Genomic DNA, 17,334 nt, shown 5'->3' with positions numbered 1-17,334 from the left:
ATCTGTTGCTCCATTTTCTCGCCTGCATTAGTGCTGTTAGTGTCTGGGACCTTGGTCATTCTAACAGATCATAGTGGTATCTCACTGTTGTTTCCATTAGCAATCCTCTAATAGCAAATTTTAATTTTTCAAATTTTTCCGTTTGAATATCTTCTTTGGTGAAGTATATGTTCAGATATTTTGCCCATTTAAAGAAGTTATCTGATTTTTATTTTTGAGTAGCAAGAATTTTCTGTATATTTTGAATAACAGTTCTTTGTCAGAAACTTGGCAGTCACTGGGCCTGAGGCTCCCAATTACTGGTACAGAGTGAGGTGTTCACCTGCCAGGTGGGACCAGAGCTCAACAGTGTGAGCTGGGCAGAAAACCAACCCAAACGTGTTACATCAAAATAATGGCCTTTGATTCCGAGAATGAAGTCTCTTTAATTTTTGGAGTTTAAAATGACTCATATTGTAAGAAATAATAGAGAAAAAGAATGTGGTATGTGTGTGTGGTGGGGGGTAATATTTACTTGTTTATTTTTTATATTCTTACTTGACAAAATAAGGATCTGGCTCACCTACCTTATATAGTTCCCAATAATTATTATTTTTTAAGTAGCATTTCATAATTCCCACACCTGGGATATCTGGTGTAATCCAAATCCTTATTCCTACCCCTCCTCCACTCCACAAATGGGAAAAATGAGGTTCAGAAAGGAAGAGTAATTTTCCCAAAATTGTAAGTGTGGAGCCCAGTATTTGTATACAAAGGCTCATCTAACTTCTCTGGTGAGTCCCTGATATGCCTGATGGTAAAAATTCATGGGGGAGGTTTGCTTCTAACAGTATAGATCCTAAGGAACTGCTCCAGAACCACTGAATCAGGGTCTCTGGGGGATGGTATGGAATAATCAGTGTTTGAACTCTCCCCAGTAGATTTTAGAAATCTCTGCCCTCCCTGCAGTTCCTTTGCTGTCTCCCTCCCAGCCTAAGTACCAGGAAGTTCTCCTACTGCTCAGTTTTTCAGAGTCCCCTCTTTTCACCCCAAACCTTAGGGCTCAGAGTTTAGGTAAACCCAGAACTTGGCAAGACTTAGATGTCCCCACAGATTTTAAGATCTTCAAAGATGGGATGTTTCATCCTCACTGCTGTGAGCTTGGAAAGATGCTGTCCTGGGTTGGGAAGAGAGATAATGCATTCAAGTGGCCCAGAGAGTTGAGCTGAAACCTGCAGTGACCGGCACTTTCCAGCCAGCCCTTCCGACTTGCTTTCTGCCAACTGCTACAGTCTGAGGGTCCACTCTGCAAACCCCTTATTTCTTAGAACGCAATGGGAAGGTGCAGAAAGAGTTGATTCTGTGTTCAGAGAAACTTAGCGCCCAGTACAGTAGATGCTCAATAAATACACAGCAGATATTCAATAAGTAATGGGTGAGACCAGGGTTTTCCCAAAGACCTCCAGGGTGTGTTTTAGAATACTTGGGCCCACATGGGGTTTCTCCTATATGGAGTGGGTCATACAAGCTCACTCTTCTTCCAGCTGGAGGAAGGGGAATGAGCAGAATCCTGACAAATTGGCCTTGGCTCAGGGATCACTTTGTCCTCTGCACAGGGCAGCTGTGAGCTTTCTTGTTGGGGGCAGGTTGGAGACCCTCTGATGAGCAGCTCTGGCTTCTGTGGGCTAGGACTTGGAAGAACGTCCCCAGCTTGAGTGCAGCCAGGATGCAGTGCAGGGTGACCCCTGTTCATTTGTCAGTTCACCACCCTCTGGCCTAAGGACTGCCCAGCTGCTGGGCTTTAGTGTGGCAGCCCATCCCCTTGCTGCCCAATGCACTCCAGCTGCTCAAAACGGGAGACTTCAAAGAAATAATCAAGCAACCTCAGTTTCCTCCTCCATTAAATAAAATCGACAACATTAACTCACAGGATTTGGGTGAGGATTAAATTTTTAAAGAGTAGGGCAAACTAAACCATTCTTCCCGAGTCTCTTTGCCATCCTTAAAGAACAATTGGGTCAACTTTGCTCATTTGTTTACTTTAATTTAGGGAAAGGAGCCCTTCTTTTTAAACCAATGGATGCTTACATATGTTTCAAAGCATGTTTCCTTAAGCTTTATCATTTATTCCTTGCAACACAACTGTGATGGGCCAGACATAGCTCTATTCATTAGGAAACTGCGTCAGAGAGGTGAGGTAATTTGCCAAAAGCCATGCACAACACTCCTGTCTCCCACTCCCTGGAGAACGTCCCCACCTCCCTGCACTGTAACACATGACACAGAAGCACGCTCTGAGCCAGCAGACAGCAGCCTCACTCTGGGTCGCCTTTGTCTGTGTCCCACCTGGACCCACCCGGCGAGGTGCAGAGGGCTGCCTCCAAACCTGTGTTTTTTAGAAATGTTCTCCAGGACAAAGGAGAAACTGTTTGTTAAATCATTAAAAGCCGGGAGCATGTATTTCTGGCTGCATCTTTGACGTGGTTGGGGAGATGCTATTTTAGGGGAATGATTTTGTTTCTCTTCCTTCTCTTTTCTTACCAATTGTGAACAGTTGTCTTCAGGTTGCTTTGATGGTGCTATTTTGTGAAGCCAGGGTTATGAGGGTACTGTATGTGGTTGAAGATAGTGGATTATTTGTGAGGCTGGCCTGAAGGCTCACTTGGGAAGAGAGGGAACGTGGGGTATGCGATGTATCTGTTCTCCAGATACTTGAGGCCTGAAAAGGCACATAAAATGAAGTAATACCAGACACAGACATTTCCAGATCAACTAATTCCCCATTTCTACAACCATTCCTCCTAAGGCGTTCTTGGCTATTGTCTTCAATACTTACAATCCTGATGTTTGGGAAAGAAGGAGTGAGAATGAGGAAGGCTAGCCTTGTTCTGAGAGGTGTCCTTGGCTAAGAGGCCTCACCCTGACAACTTGACCTTTGGCTGCGTAATTAGCCAGGATCTTTTGTGTGCGGTAGGACAAGCTGTTGCCATGGAGACATTTGCGAGGTTGTTTGGCCTGGTCTCACCTTGGTTCCCTTCTGGAATGCCCCCTATTGTCAGTGAAGAATAGAGAAGTTGGCAGGGATGACAGAGCTCCCTGCCACTCAGAGCGGGGCTATTCTCCATGGTCGGAGTGGGTGGGGCACAGTGGGCAAAGGACAGTCCTTCACTCTCAGCAAACACGGGCCAGGTGCTGGGGATCCCACAGTGAACAGGATACAGGCCAATTCTCAAGGAGCTCACAGCCTAGGAGACTGGTCTATAATTAACTCTCAAAGAGTGTTTCTGGGCAACATGTACAGAGACAGACACACATGGAACAGAGTCTGGTAATTGAATTTAATTAGAGTTCTACATAAAATGTATAGGTATTATAGAAGACTCCACAGTAGAAATAAAGATAATATTGTCTGCCAGCGAGTGTGCCCACTGCGTGCCTGGGTCCTCGCACACTTTCTCTCACCACAGTCCTGGGGAGCAGGTGCTTTTAGCCCCATCTTTATAGGGAAGGACATGGCAGCCAGAGAGAGGGAGGGCCGCCCCCCATTGAATCCTGCTAGGAAATGTGGAGTCTCTCAGGCCTGGCCTCTCCCACCCAACCACCCTGTGCAACTGGATGTAGGGCAAGGCTGAACTGCATTTGGGACCTCTCTTCATCTTATTCAGCAAACGTGGAGTACTTCCTTTCCATGAGACTCCATCCTGGGGCCCCTTGGCTCCATTTTTCAGAATTTTGTTTTGAGGGCACAAGAGTTGCCTGATTTTCATGGGAACCTGTTGAGATGAATCCTTTCAGGACATGCAGGGGGCCTGCAGAAGGCAAAGTGCGCCCCCTCTCAGAAGGGATATATTTAAGGAATTTGATCCCACAGAAGGCATCGGGACACACAACCCCACTCAACTCCCTGGCCTGACACAACAGCACAACGAGAGATTCTGAGGGCCACGAGAAGGAATTTAGACCCAAATAGGTACAGTGGAGAATGCTGAGTGGACTTAAGCCATGACACACAAAGAACTGTGATATTCCACTTGGAAAAGCGAACGTCAGATGCCTCACAGCTGAATTTGGACACCTGAAGGGAGAATCCAGGAAAGGAGTGGATGAATAAGATTTTAGGAGATGATGGTCCTCAGGGTGATATTCATGAAAACATTTGGTCAGAAAGGTCCAGAGACAGTGAGCACGGCCATGAAGGATCTGAGCCCCCGCCACAAGAGTTCTTCGAGCAGAGAATGTTCCAGGCCCTGCAGGGGCTCAGGACACACCCTTAAATGGGGTCAGCCTAGGGATACTGCACTAACTTTTGGGGATTCATAGTTTGAAGTTTTTTGGGAGAATAATGAGAAGAGCATTCAGGGTACCAGGTGGTTACCCAGAGAAACACGGTAAAGAAACAGGTCACACAGCTTGTGTCAAAGAGAATCTTTTAGGTCACAGTTGGGTAGCAGCGGGGGTGGGGTGGGGAAAAAGGGAAGTGACAATGATGAATCATCTTCTACAGGGCAGACATTGGCCTAGACACTGTGCAAATGCTGCTTCATGTGGCCCTCGGGACCAGCATCTAAGGCAGGAATGGATGCCTCTGCATTTGAAAGATGAAGCACTCAAGACTCAAAAGTCGACGATCCCCAGGTCCAGTCACAGAGGAGTGCAGAGATCGAAGAAGAGCATGGCTGCTCTCTCTCGTTCTCCTGGGTGGTGGGGTTGCCCAGAGCTCCAGGTGAAAAAAGTTATGAGGTGCCACTGGAATGCAAATCAGGAATTGCTGCTGCTTCCAAGATAAGACACCAGGTGATGAGGAGGACAGAGGCCCAGCCCCAGCCAAGCTCCGAGGGGACTTGTACTAACCTCTACCCACTGGAATTGAGGCGAGGGATAGGAAGCCACAGGCGGGGCTGTCATCATCCCAGGACCTGGGTGGGGACAAGCCTCTGGTATTGCCAAGTCTGACACTGTTCTGATGACAACCAGGAGCAGCCAGATCCCAGGTCAGGGACAGACAGATCATCCATAGGGCCAACCTGCTGAGACTCATGAGTAGCCACAGTTCCCTGAAAGAAATTAAGAGAGACAACAGAGAAATGAATCCCAAGCCCAAGAAAGTTGAAGCTGTAAGGTGGCTTGGAGACCATTCTATAGTTGAAACCATTAAACGTTTAGAAAGGGAAAGCCACTTGGCCAAGGTGAAACAGCAGGAAAGTGCCCTCAGACCCCAGATGGCTGCCATGTCCAAGAAACACCTTGACCATCTTTTTAATTCAACACCTTGATTTTTGCCTTAATTTATATTTGACTACTTCTTGCGGCATAATATCTATATATTTTTAAATCATGTGATAAAATGAAAATAAAATGATTACACTGAAAAATGTGTTTATCCATGTCCACAGTGGGCTATGAACTCCCTTAGGCAGATGCCACTGGAAAGAGCATTGCGGAGTAAAGGGTCAGACAGAACCAGTGTCTAGTCAATTACTAGTCCCCAGAAAAAGGCACCTGACTTCTCTGCCTGCAAGCAGCGAGAGGTAATCCTAACACCCAAGGGTTTTAGTGAGGCTTATCAGAGACAATGTAAAGAACACAGTTTTAAGTCCAGACAAGATCAATAAAGGGTGCTGTGCTGAGCCAGGATAGTGCTTGAGGCAAAGAAAGAAACTGGCAATGCTGATTCTTTACTTAAAAATTGGTATCTTGTTTATCATGGATTTTTTGCATTGATTCTGATTTTTTAAAAATACCGCATTGGGATTAAGCGCAGTGGCTTATGCCTGTAATCCCAGCACTTTGGGAGGCCGAGGTGGGCAGATCACGAGGTCAAGAGATCAAGACCATCCTGCTCAACATGGTGAAACCAGTCTCTGCTAAAAATACAAAAATTAGCTGGACATAGTGGCATGTGCCTGTAGTCCCAGCTAGTCAAGAGAATCACTTGAACCAGGGCGGCGGAGATTGCAGTGAGCCGAGATTGTGCCATTGCACTCCAGCCTGGTGACAGAGTGAAACTCCATCTAAAAAGAAAAAAATACTGCATTGGCATATTTATCTGAGAATACTCGTGGCTCACCCATAATTCTCTTGCCAGGTGAGATCTTCACTTGTCTCACCCCTAATCTCTGTTCTGCTGGAGTGGGCTGGTGAAGTGCCAGGGGCAGCCTGTTTTGGCAGGAAAACCAGACTGTCCCTAGGACTAGGCTGGGTTAACTCTGAGACAGCACCAGGCAACGTGTTTACACAGCCAGCAGTCCAGATTACCTGGGATGAGAAGCCAGGGAGTTACACAAATATTAGAGGCTCTGAGGGATTGTCTCTTCACACCTTCTCACAGCAGGGACAGGGAGATGAGGCCCAGAGGAGATGGGGTGTCTGAGATGACACGCCCAGGCCAGGCACTGTGGCTCACACTTGTAATCCCAGCACATAAGGAGGGTGAGGCGAGAGGACTGCTCGAGCCTAGGAGTTTTGGTCCAGCCTAACCAACATAGCAAGATCCCATATCTACAAAAAATTAAAAAATTAGCTAGGCCTAGTGGTACCTGCTTGTGGGTCACAGCCATTAGGGAAGCTGAGTTGGGAGGGAGGATCACTTGAGTCCAAGAGGTAGGTATGGTGAGCTATGATCATGCCACTGCACTGCAGCATGGATGACAGAGCAAGACCCTGTCTCTAAATAATAATATTAATAAGATGGCACTGGCCGGGAGCGGTGGCTCACGCCTGTAATCCCAACACTTTGGGAGGCTGAGGCGGGTGGATTATGAGGTCAGGAGTTCGAGACCAGCCTGGCCAATATGGTGAAATCTCATCTCTACTAAAAAAAAAAAAAAGTACGAAAATTAGCCAGGCATAGTGGCAAGTACCTGTAGTCCAAGCTACTGGGGAGCTGAGGCAGAAGAATTGCTTGAACCCAGGAGGCTAAGGTTGTAGTGAGCTGAGATCACACCACTGCACTCCAGCCTGGGTGACAAAGCAAGATTCTGTCTCAAAAATAAATAAATAAATAAATAAATAAATAAATAAGATGGCACACCCTAGTGCAACAGGGAGGCAGCTCCTAGGGTGCCCCTTCCATTCGTCTGCAAGGTCCTAGGCTGGAGGGTGCCCAGCATGACTGCCTTAGAGGCTGCTTCAACTAAAGAATCTGCAGGAGCTAAGACTGAGCCCCAGGGACAGAACTGGCTTTCACTGGAGTCTCCAGACTCCCAGGGGAGAGCGTCCACCTGCATAATCTCACTCATCTCTACCTGGGGTCCAACCACCTTCAGGAGCTTCCCCAGCAATGGTCTCCTTGGGAAGACTTGAGCATCTTACCCTCCCTAACAGCTGCCTGCAGTCTCTGTCCCCTGAGCTGGGGCCCTGAGCAGAGGCCTTGAACAGCCTCCCTGAACTGCTGCCAGCTGTGGGCGTGCTCGGAAAACACTGGACCTTCTAGTCCGCTAACCCCTGAAAAGAAAAGGTGGCAACCTACAGATGGATTGTTCAGCTTCTGTGGTCCTGTTTTCAATCCTGTGTCCTGGAAGCCCAAGCCTTAATTGCCTTTGGTTCTCTGGGCCTCAGCTGCAGAGGCCCAGCCACTTAGTGGTGGGAGGAATTTCCCAGCTACAGCAGTTTTCTCCTGAGAGGGAAGCCCTAAGTGGTCCACTCGCCACACGTGGCCTGCCCTGTGGCCCATTCGTTCACTGCAGAACTAAATGAGATTCAGAATGCATTTCTTATTAGCCGGAAGCTACTCGATTAGTCATTTATTTAATTACTTATTTTTAAGTCTAAGCCTGTTAGCAGAGTCAGATGAGTTTCTTAGCCCTCTGGTAGAAACTAGGCTCTTTGTGTGATTGAGTGCATGCTTTTCACCAGTTTTCTCCATTTAGCATCCATTTTTGTGGCCTCTGGTTAGGAAGCCCCCTAAAGGTGGTCATTAACAGTCACATTCTCTGTGTCTGGAATGTTCAAGCAATTGACGATCTTCTTGCACATACACCCCATGGGACTGAGTGACAGAGATGGGGCTTCCTCCCCATCTGGGGTTGGTTTCAGCCCCCTTTCCTCTGACACCCACCTAAGGAGGTGAGTTCCTCCAAACTCTAGATTACAGCACCCTGGTTTCCTTCTGTGCATTTTCTGAGCATGCCTATGCCTGGAATTGGAAGCTGCAGGTGGTGAGTCATGCACCCAGCTTCTCCTTCCATGCCTGTTGCCATCTGGTCTCTGAATGGCCTGACAGGCATTCATGGTCCATCCTCAGCTGCCTCTCCAGAACCAACTCCATGATTTACACCTCCAAGCCCTTCTCCATAGCCACGCCCAAGGATCTTCAGTTCCTTCAATGTCCTACCATTCCCTGCAAAGCTGTCCTTCCACCAGGACGTCTTCCCAGGCCACCATTGTACCCTCTGCCCTGACTCACTGGCTCCCACCTATCCTGAGGGTCGACTCAGCCTCTACCACTGCTGTGGGAGCTGTCTCCAGTGCAGTTAGGCAGATGGTAAGCACATCTGCAGTAAGGCTCTGACTACTAACTTGGAAGGACACGGGCTTTTCTTTCCCACTTTCCATAGTATGCTTTCAATAAGTTTTAAAAGCATCCCAACATGTTGATTTCCTCTTCTCTAATGGGAACAGACATAATGTCTTCTTTATAAGATTGGAGGGATGTTTAAATATCCTGTGGAAGGTATTTCAATCTGACACATAGGAAGCATTCAAAAAAAAAAAAAAAGCTGGCATTATCAACAACATCGTCGTTATCATCATCATTTGCATGATTGGCACTGAGCTGAGAGAGCTGTTCTATGACCCCTTTCCCTTACAGCTCTCAGAGTCTCCTGTGGCCAGGTAGCTTTCAGCAACATAACACCAGGCAGGGAAGGATCGGCCACCTGCCTTTCCTCCCCTGTCCCCAGTCTTAGTTACGGCACAGACAGCCTGCCGGCAAGCTGGACTCAAAGGGTACAGGGGCACACTACTCTTTGGATCTCCAGTCCTTAGGCTAAAGCCTTCTTTCATGCTTCCATTCCTCCACCGATCCAAAGGGCTTCCTGTCCCTCCATCCAGCAGTGAGGACAGGTGTAGGGGAGAATAATGGAGGCCCACTCAAGGACCCTGGCAAAGAGAAAAGGGAAGCTGGGGAAAGGACTGGGGGTGGGATGGGAGTAGATGGAGATGACAAGAGCTTCTGATTGTTCGGTGAGGGGTGGGAGAGGTGGTGGAGGAGACTCAGAGGAGGAGCATCCAGGGTGAGTGGTCTCTGCCCACCAAGAGGATAGCCCCAAGATCTGGCTCCAATTAAGTAAATCAGATAAGTCATCCTCCAATCCTCATTCCACCTGGAAATCCATGTGAGCTGAATTGTATCATTTTCACATGAAGTAAAAAGTGGTGAGTCTTTCCTTGAGATCCCATATTGCATCTATATTTTTTAATCTATCTATAGATGGAAAATGGCTTTAAATCAATACCTCCAACTCCAGCCAAAATCCACCAGGTTCCTTCTAGTTTTCTCTTTCCACATTTGTAACTCTCTCCTCCAACAATGAGAAATGAGCCCCATTATCCTCATATCTTTATTTCACCAATTCTCTGTACACTCCCATTGCCACTGCTGTCATGCCCCCGACCTGATCCAGGCTCTGACACCTCCCAGGCCACCTCCAGCTCCCACTGCCCTTCCCGGAAGTTCTTCTCACCCACTAAGTTCGCGCCATCCTGAGCAGGCTGCCCTCTCCCCTCTCTTCCTGCGTGGCTCTGCCTCCACTCTGCATCCTTCTCACCTTGATTGGGCTCTGACACCTCCGAGCAGGCAACCTTACCACCACCTGCTCTGAGCTCGTTGACCAGTCCCACCCCTCTGTGTAGACACCTTGCTCACCCTGCTGAGGCTCAGACACCCACAAAGAGGGCGCACCCCTCACCCTGCTTGGGATCTGTGCTCCTCTATTTTCAGAATCCTTTTGCATCTGCCCAGTGGATTGTTAATCCCTGAAGGTCAGAATAAACCCATCACAAAACCTCACCCTGTGAGACTGGACATCAGACAGTGGTCTTTTCGTGTGCACAAAGCCACCCAAGTCATCCAGGTCTGAGTGGAGAAAGACCCTGGGAAGCTGCTGGAGATCTGCCTTCTTGCTCTGACCCCAGAGCTCCACCCTCTACTCAAGATCCCCTTCAGTTCCGCTGCCCTCCCAAGCCAGGAAGCTGGGCCCTCACCATTCACTGCAGAGGGCGCTTCAAAGCCTGCGAGAGAAGAAAACAGTTCCAGGCACCATTTGACTAAATACTGAGTGACAAAGCGAGGGCAGAGAGATGAAAAATTCAAGTGACCTGCAAGGCTGGAGGTGTTCACACTCTGAGTTCTGCTCGATCAGCTGCACTGCAGTCCCTGAAGCTCATCCAGCTGTTACGGCACCACCCAGCCCTACACCGTCACCAGCCAGCTCGCATCCACGTGGGAATGAGCATCCCTGGACGTATTGGTCCCTTTGGAAATGTGGAAACTTCTCAGGTGTTGAGATGGGTGATCTGTTTATTCCACCTCTTCAGCCTCTCCATGATTCTCCTCCGTCTATCCCCAGCCACTGCCTCAGTGTGAGTTCGCTCATCTCCCCCTGGGGGCAACAGTGTTCTTTCTCTGATCCCCCCTTCTCAGCCTTCCTTCCCTCCTGCCTCCAGGACGCTCATCCTGAAAGTCCTTGCTGAAGTGTCCTCTCCGAGACTCAGTGCTTTCTAATCACCTTAGACTGCCTGAAATCTTCCACAACCAACCTTTTCTGAGTGCCTGTGTATGCCCAGTAATCTGCTAGCATCTTTCACAAATGCACCTTTATCAGACACCTTCAACCACATAGTGAGGCTGAATTTATGATGAATGCTTACACACTGTGGACACTGATGAGGTGGAGAGACACTTTTAGGGAGAAGCCCGTGCTGAGTGGAAGAGCAGGGATGGAATGCAGGCCTCCTGGCTGCAGGTCCAGAGAGGTCATCTCACCTGGGGAAAGTGCTGCCTTCTTGCCAAGAATATTACATTACCAGCACTGCCTTCCAGAAACTGGGCCATTTCCCTAAGATTGGTTTTAAGCAGAAAAAAAAAATAAGTCAGGAAGGAGTCATTCACTTCTTTTTTTCCCTCTGTGGGTCAATTAGCACTTACTCAGTGAGCACTGTTTTTCTGCTCAGCACCTGGTGAGTCCCAAGAGAACCACAAGACTTTATTCCTGCATAAAGGACCTAACAGCCCAGATGAAGAGAGGAGGTGAAGCAGCCAATTGGCCTCTCTGGGCTGGGTGACATGACTCGAGCTCCACGTGAAGGCCTGTGTTCCACACTTCTCTGCCATCATGGGTGTGCATGACCCCTGATTCACTAAATGGCACCTCTCCTCCTTTTCACTGTCACTGCCAGGGCCACATGTGGATTGTATGGAAGAGGAAGCCCAGGCATGCAGGAGATGTGGATTTTATAGAAGAGAAAGCTCAGGCACGCGGGAGTCAGTGTTTCCTGCTCATCTGCCTGGATCCTGCGACCGGGCAGCCTTCGTAGCATAGGTGCTCCTTTACTTGCAGTCCTTCAGGTATTGGAGGGCCACGGTCATGTCGTCCCCATGAACCACCTCTCCTCCTCCCCAGGAGGCGTGCCAGAAGAGCAGTTGCCTTCCGTAGTGGGTGATGGAAGTTAGGAGGAGAGACTGGGGTGAGAGAGCGGTAAGCTTTGCTACGGTTTGAATGTTTATGATCCTCTAAAATTCATGTTGTAACGTCATCCACAATGCAACAGTATTGGGAGATGCGGCCTTTGGGAGGCTATTGAGTCATGTGGGTTCTGCCCTGATGAATGGGATTAGGTGCCCTTATGAAAGAATTTGATTGACAAGAGCTGGCACCTTTTTGCCCTTCTACTTTCTGCCATGTGGGGACACAGAGTTCCTTCCTCCAGAAGATGTAGTGTACCAGGCACTATCTTGGAGGCAGACAGCAGCCTTCGGCAGACACAGAACCTGACTGCGCCTTGATCTTAGACTCCTCAACCTCCAGAAATGTGAGAAATAAACTACTGCTCTTTGTAAACTCCAAGACTCAGGCAATTCTAGTGAAGCTGCACAAGCAGACTAGGACAAGCCTCTTTTGAAGCCTACTCTGGGCTGATTCCTGCCCCCTTACATTCTCCTGAAAGGGCCTTCTGGGAAAAGGGGAGTTGGTAGCAGTAGGTGGAGCTCCTGTCTTCCTTGCAGGCTCAGTGACCTGGACCCTACCAGTTCACGACCAAAGAGAGAAAGCTCTAGAAAAGTGAAGGCAAGAGATGGCCGCTACTGTGGCTTAACCACATAAAAATGTACAATCTTTATAGTCAAGTCTCTGATAGGTGGGCTTGTTATCTGCATTTTACAAATGATGACCCTGAAGCTCAGAGGTGATACCTGTTAAAGAAAAAGGACCTGACCCATTTTTACACAGCAGGAAGCAGAGGACTCAAACTGAGGCAAGGATGTCTTTTGTCTCCAGGCAGTAGGTTGTTACTGGAGTTTTTCCCCCTTATTTTGCACTGAGCTCTTTTAATTGCATTCACTTGTTGATAGCACTTAAAGACGATACACTCATTCATGTATCAGTGGATGCAGTCGAACACATGGCTGTGAGCTTTTCAACTGGCTTTGTGGGTTACATCCAGGAAGGATGCCTTTGGGCTGTGGCTCTATCACCAACCTCATGATCAATAACTTATAGAGAGGGATTTATTACTGTAACAGGTCACCATTCTAGGCATGAGAAATACAATTGTTAAAAAATAATGATGAGTGCTTTCAAGAAAGTTTTATTCTAGCAGAGATAGGCAGTATAATTCTTAAAGATGCACAGACACACACACAATACATCTATATTGAAAAGGGCTACTAGTAAGATAGGGTGCATTAATATATTAGAGTACTTGTCCTAAGGAGTTTGGGAAAATCTTTGAGAAGATTACATTTGAGCTGAAACTTGGATGTTGAGAAAGAAACTGACAAGCACAAGTCTGTCTGGGAAGAGGGGATTTTAAACAAAGAAACAGTATATGCAAATTTCCTCTGGTAGGCTGCATCATGCCTTGTTTGAAGGGTACTGACGACAGCATCTGTGGGGTAAAATAAAGACAGCTGAGATTAGAAAGAGAGAGAGAGAAACAGAGAGTAATAACTTGTTGGGAAGGCCGCAAGGGACAGAGTCAGGGGCTTGGATTTTATTCTAAGAATAATTACATGGTCTAAATAATTGTGTCCCCCCCAATTCATATGCGTAAGTCTTAACCCCCAAAGTGATGGTGTTAAGAGGTGGCAGCTGTGGAGGTGATTGGCTCGTGAGTGTGGAGCCCTCACCAATGGGATTAGTGCCCTTATAAAAGAAGCCCAAAGGAGCTTGTTTTCCCTTCCTCCGCATTAGGATGCAGTGAGAAGTGGTCCCTACATGAAGAAAGAAGGCCCTTGCCAAACACCGCCTCTGCCAGCACCTTGATCTTAGACTTCCAAGCCTCCAGAACTGTGAGATAAAACTTTATGTTGTTTATAAGCCACCTACTTTATGATATTTTGTTTTAGCAGCCCAAATGGACTAGAAAGAAATGAAAAACCAGCAGAAGTTTTTCAAAAATGTTCCTCTGGCAGATTTAGGGGAGCAAAATGGCAGCTGTGGGGGCCAGGTGGGAGGTGGCTGCCAGAGCCCAGGTGAGGAGGATGGGCTGGGGCCAAGGTGGTGACTGTGCAAGTGGTAAAACAGGCTATTTGGGAGAAGGTTTTGGAGGTGCCACTGAAGAGCATTACTGCGGCGTGTGGTGGGGCAGGAGAAGGGTGCTTCCACATTTTGGCCTGAGCATGGGAATACACACCTGGAGTTCAGGGAAAAGACCCAGCTCACCATGTAAATGTCAGAATTTTTAGCATAGAGATGATGTGATGATGGTCCGGATTTGGGGTCCCCTGCAAATTCTTATGTTGAATCCTACTCCACAACATGAGGACATTTGGAGGTGAGGCCCTGGAAGGCGATTAGCACATGAGGATGGAGGCCTAATGAATGGCATTTAATGCCCTGATGGAAGAGGTTCCAGAGAGCAGCCTGTGTCCTCCATAGAAGATTACAGTGAGAGATAGCCCTTGGCAGACGCCAGATCTTCCTGCACCATAAAGTTCCCAGGCTTCAGAGCTACAATTAAAAAAAAAAATGTATGTTGTATATAAGCCATTGGTCTATGGTGGTTTGTTATAACAGCCCCAAATGGCTATGAGACAGGGCATCCACCATCGGACAATGGAAACAATCTCTTCTCCTTATGCACTCACTCCTCGGAAAAGAGAGCTGAGCCCCAGTCCATTGCAACGCCTAGAGGTCGTCGAGGAGGAAGAACCTAAGAAAACCTTGAGAAATATTCAAGTAAAATAGGCAGAAGCCAGCTTGGTTGGTGTCAAGAAAGCCCATAGAACAGAGTTTTTCATAAAGCAGGAAAGAGTCAGACATGTCAACTAGTGCTGAGAGGTTAGTGTATTATTAGTCAGGGTTCTCTAGACAGACAGGACTAATAGGATAAATGTATATATAAAAGGGAGTTTATTAAGGAGTGTTGACTCACAGGATCACAAGGTGAAGTTCCACAACAGGCCGTCTGTGAGCTGGGGAGCAAGGAAGTTAGCCCGGGTCCCAAAACCTCCAAAGCAGGAAAGCTGACAGTGCAGCCTCAGGCTGTGACCAAAGGCCTGAGACCCCCTGGCAAATCACTGGTGTAGGGCCAAAAGTCCAAAAGCTGAAGAACTTGGAAGAAAAATCCAGCATAGGAGAACGGGGGAGGCCGGAAGACTCAGCCAGTCTAGTTTTTCCGCGTTCTTCTGCCTGCTTTTATTCCAGCCGCACTGGCAGCTCGTTATGTGGTGCCCACCCAATCTGAGGGTGAGTCTGCCTTTCCCAGTCCACTGACTCGAATATTAATCTCCTTTGGCAATAACCTCACAGACACACCCAGGAAGATAATACTTTGCATTTTTCAATCCAATCAAGTTGACACTCAATATTAACTATCACAGTTTGGTAGGGGGAGAACAGAGAATTAATTGGTCATTGGCTTCAACCAGCAGGAAACCTCTCATAAGGTTGATAAGGAGGTTTCAGAGCTGTGATGGGTGCGAAGCTTCATTGAGTCTCCTGGGGACACATCAGAAATGAGAGTGTAGAGAAATTAATACAAAGAACCCCCTTAATGGGGTTTGCTGGGAAGAAGAGCAGAGAGGGATGTTGGGATGGGTCTGTATCTATGTATCTATCTATCTATCTATCTATCTATCTATCTATCTATATATATATAGCTATGCAGATATCTATATCTATACTTGTACCTATTCAAATATACATATATCCAAATACACATATTTAAATCTAGGATCTAGGAGTGAAAATCCATCTCCTTCAGCTTTTCTAGTCTTGGTTTTGGACTCTTTCCCAAGGGTGTCATCTGTTCCTCCATGTCACTCTTACTAGTGAGCGTTTCCCATCTTTGTAAGCCTTGACACTCATTAGGGCATTGGTTCACATATTGAACAAAATTAAGAAGGTTGGGTGCACAGAGTTTAGGTTTCTTGCAAAGTGTGACAGCAAAGACCTTTTAAACGGTAAATGGTGGCTGATGATGGAGCATTTTGACATACTGTTTGTTATGAGGCTCTTATTCTATACATTAAAGCCAGTAAAAATTTTTTTAAGCAAATAAGTAATGCGATCATCTTTGTGCCTTAGAAAAGTAGTCACTACATGTTAGATAAGTGATCTAATGAGTAAATGAGCAAGAGATTAAGAGACGTTAATGAGTAAGGACATAATTGAGAGAGATTTAAAAATAGAATAAAAGTGGGGTAGCAGGTCATTCTAAAAACAACCAGGAAGCTGGAGTGGAGGGGAAGAGACCTGAAGCTGACTAGGAGACTCCTTTGAGATGGAAAATGAATATGAGATGGAGAAATTCGTTAATCCAGGTTGTCTGAAGAGCAGAGAGCTGGAGAGGCAGAGTGTGCTGGGTGTAGAAGCCCAGAGAAACAAGCCACATTTCCCACTGGAAGGTCAAGCTTTTCAGGCTTCACACCAGCCCCATTAGTCAAGGACTTCTTGCTCCCCCCCTTTTTTTTGAGATGGAGTCTCACTCTGTTGCCCAAGCTGGAGGGCAGTGGCACAGTATCAGCTCACTGCAACCTCTGCCTCCTGGCTTCAAGGGATCCTCCTGCCTCAGCCTCCTGAGTAGCTGGGATTACAGATGCCTGCCACCGCGCCCAGCTAAGTTTTTGTATTTTTAGTAGAGATGGGGTTTTACTATGTTGGCCAGGCCGGTCCAAACTCCTGAACTCATGATCTGCCCGCCTTAGCCTCCCAAAGCGCTGGTCTTGCCCTCTTTTCTTTCCAGTATGACTTTTTGTCCCCAGCCTTTTCAAGCACTGAATAATCACGGCTCCCCAGTTGAGAGAGTTTCGTAAGAAGATAAATAGCATAATTACCTATGTGTCAATCCACATGACTTTATTGCACTGAGCAAACGTTAACTTGAGCTGCTGCTGCTAAAACAAGATTAAAATCTCATCAGGATGTTCAAGAACTACTTGTCCTACCTTCAATTTGTGGTATGAATCATGGTTAATGTTTCTTTTTTTCCCCAATTGCTCATAATAACCTATGCCATTCACTTCAGAAATGCAATTATCCACTACACTAGCCCCAGTTGTAAAGACCAAGTGATATTTCACATTTTTATGAGTGGAGGGGTTAAGTGTCTTTTAATAGTTCCTGTTGAGAAACTTGACCGGGAGTTGTCCTTGGTCCAGTCTAGGGGACAATCTCTTGTGCAGGGTAAGCAAATAAAAATATCGGGAAAAACCCTGAGCATGCTATCCATCCAGAGCTATTGATTCAGAAACAGCAGTAGGACATCTGAACTGGGCCAGGGCTGAGGAAGAGATTCAAGGGAGGGAGGCAGATAGAATCCTGTAGAGAATCCTACCAGGGTTGCCTTCGTCTACGAGGAAAGAATCATGGGTCAGTCCAGAGTCCAGGGCCAGCAGGAAGAATGGGAGCTTTGACAAAATTGTAAAACGTGAATTCCTTTAAAAATGTTGGCAGAGTTCCCACTCTTCATGATACCTTTGGTGTTGCAGATTTAGGGATAAACGGAAAATTCACAGTCCCTGTTTTGATGGAGTTTACATTCCTTAGAACAGAAAAGCCTGGAACAAGTAATTATAAGTATGTTGAGCATTAGAAATGGATTCAGAAGTAATTCTCTTATAGCTCAGTGGTGTTGGACACATCTTTTGAAGACCCCAGAGTTCCTTTTGTCTGACACAGCTTTCAGATAATACAG

The sequence above is a fragment of the Sapajus apella genome, unplaced genomic scaffold (assembly GCF_009761245.1).
Source record: "Sapajus apella isolate SASKATOON/1434 unplaced genomic scaffold, GSC_monkey_1.0 scaffold3, whole genome shotgun sequence".
NCBI classification, from domain to species: Eukaryota; Metazoa; Chordata; class Mammalia; order Primates; family Cebidae; genus Sapajus; species Sapajus apella.
The sequence above is the reverse complement of the archived record's forward strand: the minus strand, read 5'-3'. Positions refer to the sequence as shown.